The sequence below is a fragment of the Neovison vison genome, chromosome 1 (genome assembly GCF_020171115.1).
Source record: "Neovison vison isolate M4711 chromosome 1, ASM_NN_V1, whole genome shotgun sequence".
In the NCBI taxonomy this organism is placed as follows: domain Eukaryota; kingdom Metazoa; phylum Chordata; class Mammalia; order Carnivora; family Mustelidae; genus Neogale; species Neogale vison.
This window is the reverse complement of record NC_058091.1, coordinates 38,027,832-38,040,940: the sequence shown is the minus strand read 5'-3', so window position 1 is coordinate 38,040,940 and position 13,109 is coordinate 38,027,832.

Below are 13,109 nucleotides of genomic sequence, written 5' to 3'. Positions count from 1 at the left end.
TGAAGCACAGCCCCACCCACCATGGAAAGTGTCTCTCACCCCCATTTGACCACACAGCTGGTGCAAGTCTGGAAGCAATGCAGCCCAGCAACACTCAAGCTAAAAGACAGGTGGGCAGAACCAATTGCTCTCACTCAGATCAAATCCAGTGTTGGGTGTGGAGCTTTCCCACAATACACACAGGTAGGAAAATTAATTCAGACCAAGGCTAAGGGCAGGTCCCAGCCACTCCGAATAAGACAGCCTATTTGGAAAATTGAAAGTAGCCTGGTGTGGTCCCTGCCCTTTCTCTCAAGGCACGGAGGAGAAGGCATAGCCCCATCTGCTGTACAGCGTGTCTTTCTGCTCCATTTGACCAGAAGGGCTGGCCACAACACTTGGAAGATGTGCAGCCCAGTGGTTCTTAAGCTGAGAGGTGGGAAGGCAGAGCTAATAGTTGGCAGAGCAAAGCCAGTGGCCCTGTTCAGTTAGGGAACTTGGGATGTGAGCTGGCTTGAGTTAAGTGAAGAAAGAACTTTACTAGCTTTAGAGCTGCTTTTCCTGCTGTGCCTGGGAGGGAATCTAATTTGTAGCCCTGTTCGTCACTGAATACAGCCTTTAGTCTGTCTGATCATAGAACCTAACAAGTACCCACAGGAAGCTGCATAGCTCATTCAATAACAGTACCTACAGTGGTACTCGAACTGAAAGTGGAGCCTGTGGCTTCTTACATCTTTAGAGCAAAACATGGCCTCACCTGACCAGAGAATTCAGTACACACACTGGCCTGATTTGGGTCTCCATACAATAAGCTGTATAGGTCCTGAGTCCTGTCCTAGGAAAAACAGAAGTCCTAGGGTTGAAAACTTTAATAACTGAACTGAATAATTCAATAGAGTTTCAAAAGTTGACTAAAACATGCAAAAGAAAGAATCTGTGACCTGGAAGATAATGCATTAGAAATTACCAAGTTAGCAGAAAAAAAAAGATAAAAGAATGAAAAGGGGTAAAGAAAGCCTATGGGAATCATGGGTAACAATGGGGAAAAACAACAACAACTATATGTGCATTTTGGGAATTCCAGAAAGAAAAGAGAAAGAGAAAGGGACAGAAAGTTTATTCAAAACAATAATGGCTAAGAACAAACCTGGGAGGAGAAATAGACATCCAGATCTATGATGTCTAAAGGATTCTAAATACATTGAATCTATATAGGACTGCACTGAGACACATTATAATTAGTCAGAGGACAAAGAAAGAATATTAAGAATAGTAAGAGGAAAGAGAAAAGTTATGTATAAGGGAACCCCCATAAGACTATCAGTGGATTTTTTTAAGCAAAAAGCTTTTGGTCCAGAAGAGAATGGGATAACACATTCAAAATACCAAAACAAAATAACTGTAGACTAAGAATTCTGTATACTTTGAAGCTAGAAGTGAGCAAGGGGAAAGACTTTCCTGAACAAACAAAAACTAAGGAAGTTCATTACTGTCAGACATATCTTACAAGAAATGCTAAACAAAGTTCTTTCAAAGGAAGTAAAAGAACACCACTTAACATAAAAACATGAAGTTAGTACACATTTCACTGGTAATGGTAAATATAGAGTCATCGATTCTGCAATATAGTAACAGTGGCATATAATTCACTTATAAATCCAGGGTTTTTTTAAGATTTAATTTACTTATTTGACAGAGAGAAATAACAAATAGGCAGAGAGGCAGGCAGAGAGAGAGGTGGAAGCAGGCTCCCTTCTGAGCAGAGAGCAGATGTGGGGCTTGATCCTAGTACCCTGAGATCATGATCCAAGTCAAAGGCAGAGACTTAACCCACTGAGCCACCCAGGTACCTCTATAAATCTAGTTTAAAAGTTAAAAGATAAATATAATGAAAATAACCATAACTGCAATAATTTGCTATTATATACCCAATATATAAAACATGTAAATTGTAACAGCAAGAACATAAAATGTGGAGGGGAGGAAAAAAGTGTAAACTTAAATATTCTACTGAGGTTAAGTTGTTATCAGTTTAAAACAGGGTGCTATAAATTTAAGATATTTTATGTTAGTCTCGTGGTAGCCACAAAGTTAGATCCTATGGTAATTACACAAAAGAACAGAATAAAGAAGTCAATGCACAGTGATACCAAAGGACATCACAACATCAAAAAAGACTGCAAGATGAAAGGCAAGGAAAAAGAAATCACTAAAGCAACCAAAAAATAAAATAAAATAAAATAAAAATAAAGAAAAGAAAAAAAACAATACAACAACAACAAAGCACAGTAGTAAAATAACAAAATGGCAACAGTCTTCACCCATCAATAATTTCTTTAAACATAAGCAGATTAAGTTATCTAATTAAAAAATATAGAATCACTGAATGGATAAATAAAATAAGCAAGATCCAACAATATGTTGTCTTTAAGAGACTCACTTTGGCCTTTAGTACACTCATAGACAGAGAATGATGGAACGGAAAAAAAAAAAAAACATTTAAAGCAAAGACAAACAAACAAAAAAAACAAAACAAACCAAACAAAAAAAAGGAGGTAAGCTATACTTAGAAAAAATAAAGCTTACACTAAATACAGTAAAAAGAGATAAAGAAAGTCATTATATAATGATAAAGTGGTCAATAAGTCAGAAAGATAAAACAATTATAAATATTTGTGGCACAACATTGGCGCACCTAATATATTAAGCAAAAACTAACAGAGCTAAAAGGATAAATCAGCTATATTACAATAAGAGTTGGGAATTTTTATATCCCACTCTCAAAAATGGATAGACCATTTTGACAGAGAATTACTAAGACAACAGCACATTTGAACAACAGTACAAACCTAGTGGACCAAACAGACACATACAGAGCATTCTAAACAAAACCAGGATACACTTTATTTTCAAGAACACATGGAACATTTTCTAAGATAGACCGTATGTTAGACCTCAAATCAAAGCTTAAAATTCAAGAAAATTGCAATCATACAAATATCATCTCTGACCACAAAGACATAGAAATAGAAATCAGTAACAAGAGGAAAACTGGAAAATTCATGAATACATGGAAATTAAACAACAGTCCTAAACAATGAACATATCAAAGAAGAAATTATTATTATTATTATTATTTTTACAGAAAACAAAAGTGACTTTTATTAGGAAGGAAAATGTCTTGTTTTAATACGAGATCACCATTCATGAGAACGCACACTAAAAGAACTATAACAAATTGGTCTCCGGAAGAAATAATACAATTACAGAAAACTTGCTATACCACAATTTCAAGGAACCTGCAAACAGGCCCAGTGGAAACAAACCCACAGCTCCCGTCAGCCCCACACACAAGTATGTACAAGTCATCAAAGAAGAAATTAAAAGGGAAATAAAAAGAAAAGTTGTTTGAGACAAATGAAAATGGAAATACCAAATACCAGAACTTCAGGGGCACAGCAAAAGAAGTTCTAAAACCGAAGTTTATAGCAAAAAAACACCTTCATTAAGAAACAAGGAAGATTCCAAATAAACAACCTAACTGTGCCTTTAATAAGTAAAAGGAGGGAAAAAAGGAGGAAAAAAAAATAGAAAACACTGAGTCCAAGTTAGCAGAAGAAAGAAAAAGGAAATAGTAAAAATTAGAGCAGAAATAAATGAAATAGAGAAAGGAAAACAGTAGGAAAGATGAACCAACTAAGATGAATCAAACTAAACTTCTAGGAAAAAGATAAACAAATCTGACAAACCATTACCAGACTAATCAAAGAAAACAGAGAAAGGACCTATATCAACAAAATTATACGTGAAAAATGAGACATCACCACAGATATGACAGAAATTCACATGATGATAAGAACCTACTATGAACAACTATATGCCAACAAACCGACAACCTAGAAGAACTGCAAAAATTCCTAGAAAAATACAACTTACTCAAATGGAATCAGAAGAAATAGAAAATCTGAATAGACTAATTACTAGTAAGGAGATCAAATCAGGAATCAGAGATCTCCCAACAACGGAAAGCTCAGTATCAGATAAGTTCACCAGCAAATTTTAACATTTAAAGAAAAACTAATGCCACCCCTTCTCAAAATCTTCCAAAAAATCAAAGAGGTGGGAATACTCCTATACACATTTTATGAAGCCAGCCTTAACCTGATACCAAAATCAAACAAGGAAGGATGAAAGGAAGAAAGGAAAAAAAGAAGAAAGAGAGAGACAGAGAGAGAGAGAGAGAGAAAGGAAGGAAGGAAGGAAGGAAGGATATTTAAAACATACATGAAAAGGATCATACACACCATGATCAAGTGGGATTTATTCCAGGGTTGCAAAAATGTTTTAACAACTGTACACCAATTGATGTTACATACTTCATCAATAAAATGAAAGATAAAAATGATACAATCATCTGAACACATGTAGAAAGAGTATTTTACAAAATTCAAAGTCCATTTATGGTAAAAACTCTCAACAAAGTGGGTAGGGAGGAAATTACCTCAACAAAATAAGGACTATATATGACAAACCCACAGCTAATATCATACTCAATAGTGAAATACTGTAAGGTTTTCCTCTAAGATCAGGAATAAGATAAGAATGCCCACTCTTGTCCTTTTTATTTATCATAGTATTGGAAATCCATAGCAATTAGAAGCAAAAAAACCCTGCAAATTTAAAAGGTAGAAGAAAAATTGTCACTATATGCAGATGACTTGAGACTATAAATGAAAAATCCTAAAGACTCCATCAAAAAACTGTTAGAATGAACAAATGAATTCAGTAAAGTGACAGGATACAAAATTAATATGCAAAAATCTGATGCAGTTCTAATACCAGTAATGAAATATAAGAAAATTAAGTCAAGAAAATAATCTCATTTACAATGGCATCAGAAAGAGTAAATGGCTAGGCATAAATTTAACCAAGGAGGTGAAATACCTGTACACTGAAAACTATAAGACATTGATGAAAGTATTGAAAAGAAAACCACAAAAAAAGTCAATATTACCAAAAACTATTGACAGATCCAATGCAATATCTATCAAGATTCCAATGGTATTTTATACAGAAGTAGGAAAAAAAACCACTCCTAATACTTATATGGAATCCAAGAAGATCCTAAAGAGTGAAAGAAATTCTGAGAAAGAAAAACAAAGCAGGAGTCATCATACTTTCAGATTTCAATCTATATCATAAACCTATCGTCATCAAAAGAGTATGATACTTGCATGAAAACAGACAAATAGACCAACAGAACAGGATCGAAAGCTCAGAAATAAACCCAAACATACAGAATCAACTAATATCTGACAAGAGAGCCAAGAATACTCAATAGAGAAAAGATAGTCTTCAATAGATGGTGCTGGGATAATTGAATTTTCACATGTACAGGAATGAAATTGGACCTGTATCTTATATCTTAGAGCACCCACAAAAATTAACTCAATATGGATTAAAAGCTTAAACATAAGACTTAAAACCATAAAGCTTTTGGAAGAAAACGTAAAAATAAAGCTTCTTAACTTGAATCTTGGTAATGATTTTTTGGATACGACACCTAAAGCACTAGCAACAAAATCATACTTAAACAAGTAGGACTATCTCAAACTAAAAAGCACCTGCACAGCAATAAATAAATAAATAAATACCAACAAAGTGAAAAGGAAACCTATGAAATGGGAAAAAATATTTACAATCTATATTTCTGTTAAGGGGTTAATATCCAAAGTTATGTAAAGATCTCATACAACTCAATAGCAAAAGAGAAGAAGATGGACTCAATTTAAAAATGGGCAAATCCTCTAAAGAAGATACCCAGTAAGATACATAGTAAAGATGCTTAACATCACTAGACATTAGGAAAATGCAAATTAAAGCCACAATGAGATATCATCTCTCACCTGTTAAAATGGCCATCATCAAAAAGACAAGAGATAACAAATGCTGGTGCGGATGTAGAAAAGCGGGAATCCTGTGCACTGTTCATGGCATTGTAAATGGATACAGCCACAGTGGAAATCTGTAGAGAGTGTCCTCAAAAAATGAAAAATAGAACTCCATACAACCCAGCAATTCCAGTTTTCAGAACGTATCTAAAGAAAGTGAAAATAATCATTTGAAAAGATACCTGCTGTTGGAACACCACCCAGATCCTCGCCAATGTGACTGGGGTCATGTTGGATCCTGTGAGAAAACCCCAGGAGAAGGAGGCAAGTGTTGTCCTGGGCTGATGCCTAGAATAAACTTGGGAGGATCCCCGGGGTGCTTTCATGTCCTCCTTTAGATGTATCTGCTAAGTGTGGAGAATCCTTAAATTTCTCTTGTCTTTTAAAGCTGGGATCATTGTTGTTCACTTGTCACACCTGATTGCCTGCACCTAACCAACATCCCGCATGTAGCCCACGTCCTTCACGTAACCCACATGTAGCTCATGTCCTGCATGTAAATCTATATCCTGTTTGTAACCAGAACTTGTATAAAGTATATAAGAAGTGATTGTGAGAAATATAGTCATCTACTGATCATCAGTCGGTAGTCCCTGTCATTTGGCTTTGATCACCAGGATCCCCACCTCAGGAAGGTGACAATCGGCACCTCCATGTTTATGGTGACATTACTTACAATAGTCAACACATAAAAATAACTTAAGTCACCATCCATGGATGAATGGATAAAAAAGTCATGGTATATATATATATACAAGATAGAATATTATCCAGTCATAAAAAAATGAAGAAATCCTACCATTTGTGACAACATGGATGGTCCTTAAAGGCATTATGCTAAGCAAAATAAATCAGAGAAAGACCAACACTGTTTGATTTCACTTTAAATGTGGAACCTAAAACAAAACAAAACCAAACATCTAACCTCACATAGAAAGATCAGACTTCTGGCTACCAGAGGCAAAGAATAGGGGAAAGGGAAAGGTGGTGAAAGGTACAAACTTTCAGCTACCAGATATATTAATACCATGATATAATGTACAACATGATGCTTGTATTTAAAACTACTGTTTGATATCTAGGAGAGTTGTTAAGACAGAAAATACTAAAAGGTTTTATCACAAGGAAAATTTTTTTCTTTTTTTCGTGTATCCATATAAAAAGATGCATGTTAGCTAAATCTACTGTGGTAATCTTTTCACAATACATGTGAATCAAACCATCATACTGTACACCTTAAACTTACACAGTGAAGCAGTTCAATTATCTTGAAATAAAACCGAGAGGCGGAAAAGGACCATGAGTTAAAAATCCCAATTTGTAATATGCATGAATTTATATTAGGTAAAATAAAATACAATATAGAGTGAAATTTAGTACTAAATTATATTGATGACTTAATGTTCTACAGAGGGAAAATATTTTTAAAAAGCCAATCACTAAAAAATAATTTTTATATTTGGGGAACAAGGAAACAAAAAATTGGAAGTTAATATATATATTCCAGAGTTTTTTCAATCTTGACACTATTGACATTTTAGGACAGATAATTATCTGTTGTCTATGTTGTGGGAAATCTATCCTGTACATTTTCAATGTTTAGTAACATCCCTAGACTCAACCCACTAGATGCCAATAGGATCACTGCCCCCTGTAACAAGAGAAAATGTCTCCAGACATTGGTGGGTGGGGGGAAGGGGACATGATCACCCAGTTGAGAATCACTCAAATATTGTTAGTGTTACCCCTGTACCAAAAACTTATTTATGAAAAGAGTCTACCTATAGATATGGCTGTTTCAGTTTACTAGTATGTTTGTTTAAAAATGATCTGCTTGGTTGCATATTTAGAAATAATTTGAGACTGTTTTCTACTTGGATAGAATTTTTATGATCAGTATATTGGATTGACTGAATAATATTGATCACTTAAAATTATATGAAACTATTATAATTTTTGTCATGTTTTCTCTTTCAGATCATTATATATGAAAGAAGTCAAACTTGAGCTTGAACTTTGTACTTTAAAAAAGTTTACCTGTCCCTCTTGAAGAAATAGATACTTTTGACAACTGTAATAACTGGACATTCCTAGAACAATGCTAACACAGGGGGTTAACAGCTTGCACTTATACAAAATACTTGAAGTCAGTCAGAAAGCCATTATTATGACCTTGTGCTGACCACATTCTATGAAGTGTTACATGATCAGGGACAGGGAAGTTGGTTAATGGAAGTTATATAGTAGCTAGATGTATCCTTGTCACACTTCATCTAAACTGATACATTGCAATGGTCCACACTGCTCAGACCTGGCAATTACTGTCCAATTCCAATCTATTCCACACTGCCACTATAATGAAAAATAATTAGGAGCCTGAAAATGAGTTTTCACATGAAATGGTTTCAGTGCTTGGACACAATCGCCTTTGGCAGATGGCTTTGGGTTTGCTTTAATATAATAAAGACAGTTAATCATCTCTAAAGAGTGCACTGAATGAATAAACTTTTAACACTACTTTCTACAATGAAACTCTTATATTGATCAAATGTTTAATGCTCAGGGGTGGAGGTTTCTTTGGTCCAATTGTTTGGAATGAACACATAAATCACCGGAAAATAAATGCATTAGAAAAGAAGAAAATCGGTTCAAATTGATTATCTACTATTGATGGAGAAAAATAAAAAAGCTGAACACTAAAACCAGCTATTCTTCCTGAACACTGTTGTTATAATAGATAAAGGTATTTTTGGATGTCTTTATGAACACTCTGGTTTTGGTAAGGCTGAAATAAATCACTTTATTACAAAAAAAGTACATGTGATAGAGCAATGATAGTCTCTTCAGCAAATGGTATTAGAAAGCCTGGACATCCATGCACTAAAAAAAAAAAAAAAAAAAAAAAAAAAAGGAAGGAAGAAAGAAAGAGAAAGACTCTAGACACAGACCTTATATTTTCCACAAAAATTAACTCAAAATGGACCACAGTTCCAAATGTATGACGCAAAACTAAAACTCCTAGAAGATAGCATAGGAGACAATTATAGGTGTGGTGATTCCTTTTAGATACAACACCAAAGACATGACCCATAAAGACATATGAAAGAAAGAATTGATAATCTAGACTCTACTAAAATTAAAAGACAATGCCAAGAGAATTAGAAGACAAGCCCCAAATTGGGATGAAATAGTGGCAAAAAAAAAAAAAATTCAAGAAAGGACTGTCATCCAAAAAATACAAAGAACTCTTAAAACTTAGCAATAAGAAAACAAAAGAACACAATATTTAAAAAAAAAAAAAAAAAACCAAAGCTCTTAACAGACACTTCACCAAAGAATATATACAGATGGCAAATAAGCATATGAAAAGATAAACTACATTATATATCATCAGGGAAATACAAATTAAAACAACAAGGTACCACTATGCATCTGTTCAAATGACCAAAATTGAAACACTGACACCACCAAATACTGGTGAAGCTGTGGAGCAGTGGGAACTGTCAGTCATTGCTGGTGGGAATGTGAAATATTATAGCCACTTTGGAAGAGAAATTGGTAGTTTCTTGCCAAACTAAAGATACTCTTATCATATGATCCAGTAATCATACCCTTTGGTAATTACCCATTGGAGTTGAAAACTTATGTCCACATAAAAACCTGCACACAGATGCTTATAGCAACTTTGTTCATATTTGCCAAAACATGGAAGCAACCAAGATGTCCTTCAGTAGGTGAACGGATAGATAAATAAATTGTAGTACATCCAGACAATGGGTTTTTATTCAGTAGTGAGAAAGAGAGAGAGAGGAGGAGGAGAAGGAGGAGGAGGAGAAGTAGGAGGAGGAAGAGGAGGAAGAAGAAGAATATGAGGAGGAGGTGAAGGAGAAAAAGGGGAAGAGGAAGAGAAAGGAGGTGAAGGAGGAGGAGAAGGGGGAAAAAATAAAGAAAAGAGCTATCAAGGGAGGAACCTTAAATGCATATTACTAAATGAAAGAAGTCAATGTGAAAAGGCTACATTTTGTATGAATCCAATCATATGACGTTCTAGTAAAGGCAATACTCTAGAGATAGTTAAAGGATAAGTGGTTGCCAAGAGTAAGATTGGGAGTGGGAAGATGAATAGGTAGGATTGTTAGAGCTGTGAAATAAATATATTTTCCATGGAGGGAAAGGGATCCCTCTGTTAGAAAGAAAACTCAAATTTTAACAAGCTGTAAATCATTTATCAATTTTTCTGAGGACAAATGACAGGCAATCTTAAATTCACATTTCTCAATTGAAAAAAGATAGCTCACTGGAAAAAAATATCAATGCTTTAGAATTAAATTGATTTATTAATTGTGTGCTTAATCAATATTGAATGCCATTATTAAAAGCCTCTATTCAGAAATAAACTGAGCTATATTGTGAAAGTACATAAGTAAGATTTGTCATTATCAGTGACTAAGTGATTTTTCAGAGACTATTTCATAACCTGACAGCATTTAAGGGTACTCAGCTAGTGGTAAGTTTTATTCTTTAAATGATTTGCTTTTGTAAAACAGTATTGGGATCCTAACAGTTTCCAAAACTAAATCGTAGTTCGGGTAATTATATTCAGCAGCACTGCTGTTAATATAACATGTGACTAAATTTTTTTTCAGCTTTGCAAATATGTTTAGATCAAATCTCTTGACTTTTCTGGGTATGTTATATCATAATCCACATTTGAGGTTTCAATTTTTCTTACTTTTACTGTTTTTCACTAAAGGATATGTAGTGTTTTCTTAAATGTCTATACTTAAAAACAAATGGCAATGTGAGTCTAAAATGGAAGTTCTCATCTCTCTCATTTTAAGTTCTCACTTAAAATGCATTATTAGAATCAATTATATTAGTTTGGAAACTTGCATTTAGGACTCTATCTGTAAAAAGTATTGCAAAGCTAGATATGGTATTCTTTATTTGCTATTAGCTATTAAATTAAGCATATCTTTAGATATTTGACTGCTTGCCTTCTGCTGTCCTAATTTTCCATGAAACATCTTTTGCTGTTCTGGATACTGGATTTTTCTTTTTAAAGATGTTATTTATTTATTTGTCACAGAGAGAGAGAGAGAGAGAGATCACAAGCAGCAAGAGAGGCAGGCAGAGAGAGAGGAGGAAGCAGGCTCCTCGCTGAGCAGAGGGCCTGATGTGGGGCTTGATCCCAGGACTCTGATATGATGACCTGAGCCCAAGGCAGAGGTTTAACCCACTGAGCCACCCAGATGCCCCTGGATACTGGATTTTTTATTGGTTTGTCTAAGTCCTGATGTGCAGATATACACAAGCCACGTTTCATTTCTGATTCCAGGTTCTATGACCCATTATTTTGATTAATAAATAGAGTATTAGTTTGAGAAATACCATTGTTCATATTTAAGGTGCATTTTTCTTTGAACTTTATGAGTACAGAATCAATGTAAATATTGATTGTATCAATGATTAATATCATAGTGATAATCTCTCACTTTCGTAGCAAGAAGATTATAAGGAAAAACATTTTGAAATGTTGTCATTGTTTGAGAATTTAAAGGAACATGGCACGAGTCCATGGTTTTGCCTGCAATGTGGATGCAGGTTGCAGTGCCCACCGTCCCTAGCAAGTCACACTGGTTTTAGCTTTAGAGTTGTGTTCTGATTCTCTGGGGTTCTGTTGGGCTACTTGGAAAGATTACCTTTTTGGAGAATAACGAGGGTATTGTTTCCTCTACTTGGAAACTCAATTCACCCATTCAGAGAGACAGCCATCTGAAGTCTAGGTTTATTGTCACCTGTAGAGGGACTAAGAATGATAAAATTTGTTGCCATAATCAACACTGCTCACCAATTCCTCTCTAACTGAAATCTCTGATGTAATATGTGATTTTGTCTTCTTATGTACCTGAGATCATCACCTCTAGTTTTCTACTAAATGTTAAAGTGAATGGACAATTTAGAATTAAAGAATGGCGTGGATGAGAAATGGCATATGCTCTGAAATCAAGTAGACATGCATGCAAATCAAGGCTGTACTATTTAGTAGCTGTGTGACCATGAACAGAATGCAGAAAATGACAATATCCTATGAGTTTTCCTGGAGTGTCAAATGCTGTAATACATGTACATAGCAAATAGAATAGGATCTATAGTACAGGAAATCTAAACAAATTCTTGCCATTGTTATATCAATGTGGTAATTATTTTGTAATTTGAAAAAAAAAGTCTCTTTATGCCTTTCCATTACTTCCTAGAATTTGATAGTGAAAATGAAACACATCTAGTGATTTGTGCATTAGTCAATTAAAAAAAAATTAAATGAGAATGTTATTTTTTTCCCTTCATATGTACAAATATGCAAATACCAAGTTAAGTTCAATTGACTGTGTTTACATGGAAAAGAAATGAAAGGCTGAAATTTGAGAGTTTTATACTGAAAAAACTGTCTAGATTTTTAAAAAAGACAGAATTACTAAATTTGCCTCTTTTTAGAATAAACAAAATTAATATTTTACATTACAAAAATTTGATTGATTTCAATTAATTTAAAACATAATAATTGAAATCTACTATAGGCCAAAACAAGAAGGCTACAAAAGAGCTAATTAATTAACTTTTAATGTACCCTTTTTGAGCTTTATTTTAAGTCTTTTTCTTAGTTGCAAAACTTACGTAATTCAGTTTTAGAATCTTATCAATACAGAAGTAATGATTCTTTGTTTTGTAAGGTAAACTCTAGGAAAGATCAAAAGGAATTTGTCTGGTTTATATCATTTCTTGTATTCTGTTTTTCTCAATACACATGTAGTCTACAAAAAAAATTTTTTTTTTAATCCGAGTACTGCTAACATGTATTATATTAGTTTCAAGTGTACCATATAGTAATTCAACAATCTATACATTACTCTGTGATCATTATGATAAGTGTACTCTTAATCCCCTTTACTTATTTCACTTACCACCCCCCACCTCCCTTGTGGTAACTACCAACCACAACCACAATGGTTATACTAGTTTGTATTCCTACCAACAGAGCACAAGAGTTCCTTTCTCTCCACATCCTGAAAAACTTTTTTTTTTTTTTTTTTGGTCATTTCTGACAGGTGTGAGATGGTATCTTATTGTGGTTTTGATTTGTATTCTCTGATGAGGAGTGATAGTGGGCATCTTTTTATG